This window comes from Monopterus albus, unplaced genomic scaffold (genome assembly GCF_001952655.1).
Source record: "Monopterus albus unplaced genomic scaffold, M_albus_1.0 scaffold85.1, whole genome shotgun sequence".
NCBI lineage: Eukaryota > Metazoa > Chordata > Actinopteri > Synbranchiformes > Synbranchidae > Monopterus > Monopterus albus.
In genome coordinates, this window is record NW_018127965.1 from 639195 (window position 1) to 650009 (window position 10815).

Here is a 10815-nt window from a genome sequence, read left to right on the forward strand (position 1 = left end):
TTCCCCTGTGTGTTACCCCCTTTTCTTTTTTTTTTTTTTTTTAAACCCAATTAGCCTTTCGAGCTGAGGAGAGGCAGCCTCCCGCTTTCTTGGGGAAATGACTTCACTCGCTATGTGCTCACATCAAAACCAGTTCTGCTTCAGCTGACCCAGACATACCTTCTGTGATGAGTTTTGTTGAAGGAAGTAAAAGGGTTTTGACAGATGGTTCTGCTTAACAAAGGAATTAAAAACCAGCACCTACACTGAAGCCAGACATGAACTATTCCACTGTTTTATGTTTATTTATATGTGTTCGTTACATCACGTCATCAATTAAATATTCAGAGCCATATCAGTGCCTGAGTTTAAGATGGAAATGGTAGTTATCATAGTTTTTAAGGACAATCTCAAGCACTTTTTATTGTGTTATTGGACTTCTGTGTAATGGTATGAACCCAAAAGATTATCAAAGTGTCACCCAATGTACTGTACATATCATTCACCACCCTTTTTTTTTCCCCACAATGTGCCACTATTTCAACCTCACATTTGTGTTGATACTGCAGTTTAATGTATTTGTTTTGTTGGAAATCGCACAAGTTTTTATTTTGAACTCAACTGCAAGGTTGCCACTAGAGTTGATGCTCTTTAAATACGGGGGAAACATCTGTTGTGGAAAAGTGGGGAAAATGCCAAGAAGTCCAAACAAATAGTTCAGTTTTGTTAATAGATAAACAATGACATGGTCAACTGAAGAGCCCAGGTGTTTATAAATGTGATATTTGCCTTCAGATTCTGGGGAACAGAGAAGTGAGAATTTCTCAGAAGTACTGAAATGTATATCGAGTTAGTATTAATCTGTAAAGAGAAGTTTTTTTTTTTGTTTTTTTTTAAACCAGTTTATGAATGTTAACATCATTATATTGTGTTTTTGTTTGTACTTAAACTTTTACTTATTCCTCTTGTCTTCTGCTCATGAATTTCAGGCAGGTTTGCACTTGTCCTTGTGGACGTTATATTGAAATAAATAAATGTTGGCGTACATTGCAAAATGTAACTAAGAAAAATGTGTTGTTCTTTTTAATCAAACTCTTTGTGTGATTGTCTTTGCAATAGCAATAAAATTTAACATTTTGTGGCATTAATTTATTTTCCAACTTGGCTAATCTCTTTGTAATTTAAACTACAGTGAAAATTTGTCATTCTACATTTAGATTTACATCTTCATAATCCCTGTTGGTAATTTGTCTAGAAGTTACTAGTTTTTAAAAGTAAGGAAGAAAAAAAAAAAAAAAGTGGACCAGACTGAAATATCTAAACAGTTAACTGCATTGCCATGACATTTCACACAGATGTCTAATCTTTCAGAGAATTTCTTTTTAGCCAGAATTTCCCGTTGGGATTTAATAAAGTACTCTATCTAGGAATCCTAATGACTTGGTGACTCTCACTAGCATTGTAAGCTCAGATTTTAATGTGTCTAATATTTTAGGTTACAACAAAATGTCTGCAGATCCACTGACATTCGAGACAGCCTCCTTTGATAAAACACAAATGTGCCAAAGAATGAGTGAGTGTTTACGTGGAAGCTCGGTGTATGAGTTAAATGGTGTTTACCCAAAGAGGGGGGTGTCTGGCAATGCCGTCATAAATATTCAGAGCTGCACAATGAGCAACACTGACCTAACCTACCCTTAAAACAAAGCATCCCAGAGTCCTACACTCACCCAAACAAAGGGCAGATATGTGGCTTCTAATCTAATGACATGACGATAAGTCCAAAATAAGTTCATGTCCAAATAAAAAAATCTAGGAAATATGCAAATGTTAGATAAGAATGTCCTCATGGAGCCAATATCTGAATTTATTTGGTCTGACTTTTTATCTTTGGCCTAGAACAAAGATGTTAGCACAGTATCAGTATCAAACAACAGACCTCTGACAGGTTGTGGTTTTATATATTGCATGTAATTTAATTGTGCTCACTGGCTTTTAAAAACAGTTCTGAGCACTGTTTTGGAATGTGGCTCCCAACTTTTTAGGCTTGTGATCAAAGTGAAGTGATGTACTGCAGCTTCTCCTCGTGATTCCATCTCTCATTCCACGAAGTGTTGGTGATGAGCAGCATTAGCTTTCAGGGTTTGATGGACGCTGGTAGTTCACCTATGTGTGTACTCAGTAAAAGGCAGCTCTCATGCCAACACAGATTACACATAGCTTGGATCGAATTGTTTGTGAAGCATCTGCTTTTTCTCTTAGTATGTCTATTTACAGAAACAGTATCATAAAGAAAATAAAAGTCCTCTCATGAGCCTGTCTTCCATAAATATCAAGCAGACCCTCTGAACAGGAAATGCCAGCACCATGTGAAGAAGAACACAGTCATGTTTTCCACTGGAGTAAAGTTCCTGTCTTTTTCTAAGCCTCTCACACACACAATCTTGTGATTGTTTACTTGTGCCAGGTCAAACAATATCCCTGCCTCCCGATATCCAACATTCTTGTTATAAGGAGCTCTTCCTATTGTGGTCGGCACTGAGCCAGTTCCGCTGCGCTGTGACCAATAGGAGGAATGCAGGGGCTCCCTGCAGGGTGCTGCTCTGGTGGCTCTAGGATGGACTGACTGCTTCACCTACAGAAAATGCCTGCGAATGCCAGAAATGTTCATAATTGGCCTTCTTTTTTTTTCAAACCCCATCCTTTATGACTCTCTTCCCTCCTTTTCCTTTTATAGGATTATGTTTTCTCTTCAGAAAGTGGCATTGTTTCCATACTGCAACACACACATAGGGAAGCAGTTGATTTTGTGGATGTTTCTCAGGATCCGCTCTCAGACTTTGATATTTATTGTAAGGTGACCGTGCGGAGGCAGTTTGCGCTGTCTTCTGACTGGCAAATGCACTGCACAATCACGCTTGGTAGCAAAATAGCACCTGACCCCAGATCTAAATAAATACAAAAAGCAGAGCAAAGCTTTCTGGGGTATCCAGATAACCTTCTCTAAATAATCACTGTGAACTGCAACTAAGGTCTGGCTTAATGGTTTTTAAAAGCTATTATGCAATAAATATTGCTTTTAAATACCTCAGTGAGGGTCATTAAGTTGCAGAATCCATTTGTCTCTCTCGAATTTGTGTAACAACAGTAAGAAATATAACATCAGTACAACAAATATTCATTTTCCTTGCACTATACAAAGCCTGGTCTGTAAGATGTTTTTCTTGTAGGCACTCAGCAGCTGTTTCAGCTCAGGCTAACCAGCTGCACATCCTAAAAAGAAGTATCATTGCCTCCAGCCATTGTACTTTGATCCCTTGAGGTTAGTGAAATTCCAGAACTAGGATTTGAAAATGTAAATCTCTTGGGAATCTGGAAATGCTACATTTTACAAGCTAAACTTCAAAATGAGCAGTTATACAGTATATAACCAAAGGTTGTTTGACAGCAGGGTGATATTTTGGCTGTGGCATTCCCATCCACGCGCTGCTGACGGCTTTGGAAAATGCTAATCAAATATTTGTGTATGTAAAACACTTTTCATCATAGTCAAATGTTTTTCATCTGGTTGGATAAGGAGAACATCAGTAGGTGCCTAAATTAGAAGGGTTATGTGAGAGCTATAAAGCAGTCCTATTAATTTACACAGAAAACCACACAAACCTAGATTATAAATTCCACAAGCAAGCAGAAAGTATTGTGCAGCAGCAGAACTACAAAAAAAGGATTTTTCTAGGAACAGGAGAATTTGCAACAACCTGGCACATGTCTCTGATTATTATTTCCATCATAAAGCACATGCAGTGTACCATTTGGTAAAATTCAAGTATTTAGTGGTACTTTGCTGTAAAGCAAACACTTTGTTTCTTTATATCCTGAATTGGAACTAGAGGGTATATACCCGATCCGAGCTCAACGGGACCCGTTGCTACCTGAAGGTTCAATTTAGAAATTAAGGTCCAGATCAGGTTCAAACACACAAGTCGAACTTTAGGCTATATGGCTGGACTGCTCAAATGTCTGCTTCATTTAATGATAAGGGGAAAAACAAATTCAACTGTGTCGGGCTTGAGTTTGGATCGGACACCCCACTCTCGGACACAAAAGCACTTAATGCACTCTCTTTGGTTTGGTCAATGGATCTCAATTCTAATTCAAGCTAATTTTCTACTTCAGCCTGTTTCCTCCATGAGTGGCCTGTTTAAGACATGAAAGAGGTTTCTCCATCTCCTCATAGCACTCTATCCACTCACCTGACCTGCCGCTCTGGTTGTCTCTCTGTCTTCTTTAACTGTTGTTTGCTCCTCTCCTTGTCTCCCTCAGTATTTCTATCTCCAGATCTTTTTCAGTGCACCAGTTTTCTCAGAGTTAGTTTCCCTTGCACCTTACATAATGGGGGAAATTCCTTTAAACTTATGTTCATGATTATACCACATTATAGAGAGACTACACTGATGTCAGAGAATATTTTTCTTCCATAAACATAGCCTCAGCCCATCTTTACATCATAGCCACATAGTTCTCATTAATTGCACCAGTACAGCTAATCACATTATTTTCTTTTATCCTATTTAGGAATGTGCTCAATTGACATTCATAACACTCAAACCTCTGTCACTCCCCTCAAATTAGTTCATTTCTGTTGCTCTAATAATCTTGGTATAAACCTACACAAATTATCTTTAAGATCCACGTAAAGCCTACATTAAGTCCACGAACTGCAGTCTCTCAATGCTGATGGACCTCAGTGGCTGGTCCAAGTGGATCTTATTAAAATGAAAACAAGCAAAATTCTCACAGTTACCTTCTGTCTTTTAGTTCCAAAAGGCTCCAGTGTCTCAGAGATATTACAAAATCAAACCAAGACTTCTTCCTGATCACTGACTAGATGCATGTTTACTTGGGCAAACAATGGAGAACATTATTCTTTTCCAGAAACACTTGCAAAAGATAAACATAAGGAGTGAAAAAATTTTTATAAAAGGCAAAACACTTGTGAATGTCTTTGGTTAAACAGAGCTATTCATTCTGTCTTTGGAAAAGACTGAAGAGCGGCAAAAGCATCCTCCACAATGAGTAGCACGACCTGATGCTGCTGCCTGTTTTCCACTGTCTGTGGTGACCGTGTCCTCCCTCAACACAGCGGCGCTGCTGGCACACATCACACTCAGAAAGCCACACAACAGGCACACTCAGAACAGGGAGAACTTTTCAACTCCTAAGCTGTGTAAAAACTCATCCAAGGGACGCTGCTAAGTTTATCCTTAAAAGGTTCAATTTCACTGTGGGTAAGCTCATGGAAAGAAACGATGCTGCCAGCTCTATTGTTTGGATTTTCAGAACCCCGATGCACATGGATGCCCACTCACATGTACTTAAAGTGTAGTTTATGCACACAGACACACACACACCTGCCACAGTATCCTCAGTGAACTCTGTCCACTGATTCCCTACATGCTCAGAAGGGATTTTGAAACTGACAGGGAACAAATTCTGGTGGTCTGGGTCATTTTCCTTGTTTACTATGGTACTGGATCAGTGGAATATTTAAGAGCACACAAGTGTATACACAGATTCAGACATGCTAGGGATTAGTTAAATCTACATCCATCCATTATCTATACCACTTATTCCTGAATAAAGTCACGGGGGGTAGCCTATCCCAGCTGACATTGGGCGAGAAATCCCTTAATTGCAGAGACGGCTCATGTGTTCAATCATCCTTAGTTGATATTATTTGACCCTTGTCAATGGTTCATTATCATATACAAAGCAAGTGGCCAAAACAAGAGGTGAATGTTCACAGGTAGCTCTTAAATATTCATGATGTTCACTATGCATGTGGGGGTATAGCTCAGTGGTAGAGCATTTGACTGCAGATCAAGAGGTCCCCAGTTCAATTCTGGGTGCCCCCTGGCCAAAGGGCTTGTGTTATTGAAGATTACATCTACCACCTCAGCCCCTTTCATGAGAGCTGAACACGGGAAATCTTCACAGGAGAGAAAGTTAACCCAAAAATTGCAGGAGGTGAAGGAACAAGAGGCTTCTCAGAGGGAGAGCAAATTTTTCAGGCTGATGGATGTAGTGGAAGGGCTAGAGGTACAAGTCAGAGGCGTGTATGAAAATATATGATCTCAATCAGCACCCTCCACCGAGATTAGAAGAAAAATCGACTCCTGCACAGCAGTAACAGCAGATTTGATGAGCTTAATGAAAGTGCACATGAGTGAAGTGGGACTAGAGGAGTTTGACGCTAAGGCAGAAAATGCAAGATCTCATATGGTGCTTGACAGAGAGTACACTCAGTCAGTATTTGGGACCAACTTGCTGGACTGTGATGAAACTCACTTGTATGCAAGAATTTCTCACACTGGAGAAAGTCTTGTATTTGTCATATAGGCTTTATCTGGCAGTTCATTTTGTGTTGGCACTTGCTAATTTGTTAGTATGTGTGACTGAAGATGAAGGAAGAAGCAAACAGACCCTTTTCTGAAACCTAGTGACTTTCAGTGGAACTTGTTGCCTCCAGGAAACTTTGCAGTGTTTTTTCGAGCCCAGAACATTGTCACATCTTTTTATGTGATTGTCACTTGTTTTTTTTTTTCCATTCTCTTCTTTTTCCATTTCTCCTGACTTTTTGGTTTGCAGCTCTCAGCAAAGGGTTGTGTGTGCATGTGTGTGCGTGTGTGTGTTCAACATTGTCATTGCTGTCAGATTTTGATATTCCCTGAAGCGTCTTGATGTAATGAGCCATGGAACAAAAACTGGGGGTCAGACAGGTCATGGTTAACTTTCTGAGGAATAATGTTAACTGGAGACCTAGTAATAAAATCCCTGTGGTATGGAAATGTACAAGCAGTCTGAGTAAAGAGAGGCTTCTTTGTCCCAGGCTCACCTCGGCCTTCTATTAGCTTCATAAACCTGCAATAACAATTTAACCTTCTCTGTCTGTCAGCCTCAATAATTCCTGAACTGACAGCTTGTGACAGTCTCTTGGCAACATGACAGACTTTATTTCTGCTGTGTTGCAGGTTACAAATTGTCTCAGCCCATTTTTTTTTACAACTCCACACCAGCGACAGCTGTGGCCAGAGGCACTATTTGAAGTTAATTAAGATCTTATGATGTTAATTTGTTGTTGTTAATCTATTTCCTATTGGTTTTATTGTTTAGCATTTTGAAACTTTGTTTTTGAAGGGTGATATACTGTATAAAGTCTTTTTTTTTTCAGGTTGTCCGTACATACATGTCCGTCCCATTCTAGTGAACGCAGTATCTCAGGAATATCTTGAGATTTCCTCAAATTTGGCACAGAAGTTTACTTTGACTCAAGGATGAACTAATTAGATTTTGGTGGTCAACAGTCACACCACCACAAAGAACAGTGCAGTAGATGGCTGGCTGACATTTTTCCCATATTTTCAAGATGAATTTAGAATGTGTTATTAACTCACTGCACAGAAAAGACACATCTTGTAAGTCATAGTCGATAAGAAATTTTGTTCAGTCCTAAAATATTTTGCATAAAAGTAGACTACAGTGGCATGAGTTATATAAGATGCTCTTAAATGTTTGTTTATCTGGAAGTCTAACTGGAGATGAAAATGTGTGTGGGTGGAAAACAGAAGAAGAATGGAGAACATCAATATTATTCCACAGCTGCAGCATGCACAGTACAACTAAAAGGAAAAAATCTTTGTGAGTCCGTCATCCCACAAAGACTCATACAGTGTTATGCCAGCAAGAATACAATGAATCCAGGTTTCATGCAGGTTCAGGAAACATACATATAGTTTGAGCTCTTCAAGCTACAGAGACTCTGGTCATTCACAGCAATATAAAAACATCTGTGTTAGTTCACAAGGCTCATGCTTTGCAGTCTATTACAAACTTGTTTTTGTACAGTGAGATCTTTAGTTGCCATAGTTGTAGTTTTTCTGTGCCTGGATTGAAAAAGATTCCAATGCCTGCAGCACGTCAACAGCTGCAAAAGCATCTCTGTTATCCCAAAGATATACTGTAACCTCAAGAAAAACACTAGATTCTAGTTTTCTGCCAAACTAAGTGCAGTTAATGTTTGCCTTAGATAAAGTAGTAAAACAAGCTCAATCTTATTGGGGTTTGGATCTGCTGAGTAAAAGCCCCTGCAAGCGTAAACACACCAGGATTTCTAGGGCTCTTACGCAAGATAGCTGTAACCCCTGTTATATGTGACACAATGGGAAATATCAAATTAAGTGACCTTGTAAAAAAAAAGATAAAGAGATATAATTTATTACATTGGGCTGTTTGTGACTAATAGTGGCGCCCCCCCCTCGAAAAATACACAGGACAGAGAACAAGATGTTCCACATCACAGGGCGAAGTTTTTTATAACCAGGCCTAGACTTTGTTTTGGCAGTGACACCTCAAAAAACCTTTTTTTTTTATATGTTACACATTTTTTCATGGGTTGAATTACAATAGTGGAAAGAAATAAAGTACGTTTACTCAAGTACTGTACTCGGGAACAATTCTGAGGCTCTTTGGTTGTGTGGTTTCATTTTCTGCTCCATTACTTTTCAGAAACAAATGTTGTGCTTTTCATTCAACTACATGTTACAATTAAATTAGCTGATTCTTTTTTTTCACATACAAAATATCCACTAATAAATTAAAATTTATTATTAGATACTAAGGCTTTAGTGATCCCTGAGGAGGGATTCACAAGCTACCCAGCATGAATTAAAACTGGCCCCATTTTCATCTTACAACATTTACCTGACACACAATGATGCATCAGAAGAAAGTTGGATGGTATGTAAAATCTAAATTAAATCTGAAAATATTGATTTGTAAATCTGTGTCCTGTACTACAGTGAAATCAATACAGCAGCACAGTATTTGATGTGATGCCTCATCAATTTTATTCTTTGTTCAAAATAAACTCTCACTTTGATTCTGATGCCTGCAACACATTGCAAAAGAAGTTGAGACAGCAAAGCGTTTACCACAGTGTAATGTTGCTGTTCCTTTTTTACAACACTTAAAAGACATTTAGGGACTGAGGACACCAAGTGATTAAGTGTGTCAGGTGTAATTTTGTCCCATTCGTCCTGCAAACAAGTCTTAAGGTGTGCAACAGTCCTGGGTCTTCGCTGATGGAATTTACGTTTTTAAATGCGCCACACATTCTCTATTGGGGACAGGTCAGGGCTGCAGGCAGGCCAGTCCAGCACTCACACCCTTTTCCTCCACAGCCAGGCCTTGGTAATGTGGCAGTGTGAGGTTTTGCATTGTCTTGTCCCCCTGGAAAAGATCATCTTGAAGGCAGCATATGTTGCTCCAAAATCTCTATGCACTTTTCAGCATTAATGGAGCTATCACAGAAGTGTCAGTTACCTTTGCCAAGGGCACTGACACAATCCCAGACCATGACAGACCCTGGCTTTTGGACTAACCCAGATGCAGATGTCCAGAGCAGTCTCCTGTGCTTCTGGACACTGTTGACATAGGGCTTCCTTTTGGGACCGTACAGTTTTAAGCTGCATTTATGGATGTAACTACGTATTGTAGTGCCTGACACAAGTGTGCCAAAGTAATCCTGAGTCAATTTGGTTATATCGCTTATAGAAGAGTGACGATTCATGATGCAGTGTCGTCAGAGGGATCAGAGAGCACGGTCATCCAGCTCAGGCTTGTGCCCTTTATGCCCTGAAATCCCTCCAGATTCCTTGAATCTTTTAATTATGTTATGCACTGTAGAGGGTGACATATCCAAATCCCTCCCTATCTTTCTTTGAGGAACATTGTTTTTAAACATTTTCTCATTGCCAACATATGTGGCTCTAAAAAGCAACCGTCCCAACTTTTTTTGAAATGTGTTGCAGGTATCAGAATTGAAGTGAGTGTTAATTTTGAACAAAGAATAAAGTTGATGAGGCATCACCTCAAATAATGTGCTGCTGTATTTTTTTCACTGTAATACAGGACACAGATGATTTACAAATCACTACTTTCTGTATTAATTTAGATTTTATGTACCGTCCCAACTTTTTCTGATTTTGGGTTGTATAGTTTGATGCCAGTAAGTACAATTTTGATTGAATTATTTTAATTCTATACAGTGTGGTATTACTACTTTTACTTAAGTATAACAGCTGAGTACTTTTTCCACCACTGCTGATTTATAAAACTGTAATACTGTGTAGAGTTGATTGTTTCCTGCTGCCTTTGACAGAACTGAGAAAGTCAAACCCTTTTAAACTGGGTGGACACAAGCGGATACTTCTGTTTGCAGTCACGGCATAATTGCTTATAGGCTAGACTGAGGGAACCAGTCGGTTATGCAATGACACGTTTAAGAATGGGCTATTATGCACATAATATATAACAGCACACTTATTTTCAATGTGGCCAGTGTTCTTATAGGCAATTTCCTTTTAGTTTGTCAAATAAATCCCATGTGTCCCATTTCAGGCACAAAGTTCAGCAGCAGAGCAGGTAATAAAAACAATTCATCTGTCACAAACAACTAGGGTGCTTTTACTAGAAGATACAGAGAGAAAACAATTCATTTGTCATGAACCACTAACACTGCACAGCTTATTCAATAGCACCACCTAGAGGAGAGTTAACAAAACACTTCTTTGTGATTATCAAATCAAATCAAATTTTATTTGTATAGCGCCAAATCACAACAAAAGTCATCTCAGGACACTTTACAAAGTAAGGTCTAGACCTTACTGTTATCAATATTATTACATAGGGAAAACCCAACAAATCCCCCTTGAGCAAGCACTTGGCGACAGTGGGGAGGAAAAACTCCCTTTAACGGAAGAAACCTCCGACAGACCC

General features: G+C 39.0%; 1 non-coding gene across 1 annotated transcript; it reads left to right on the forward strand.

Annotated features, from left to right (window-relative positions):
- The first annotated feature begins 5822 nt into the window (after window positions 1-5822).
- trnac-gca (transfer RNA cysteine (anticodon GCA)) lies at window positions 5823-5894 on the forward strand. The gene has a single exon. It is a non-coding gene; the product is annotated as a tRNA-Cys (tRNA).
- Window positions 5895-10815: the final 4921 nt, after the last annotated feature.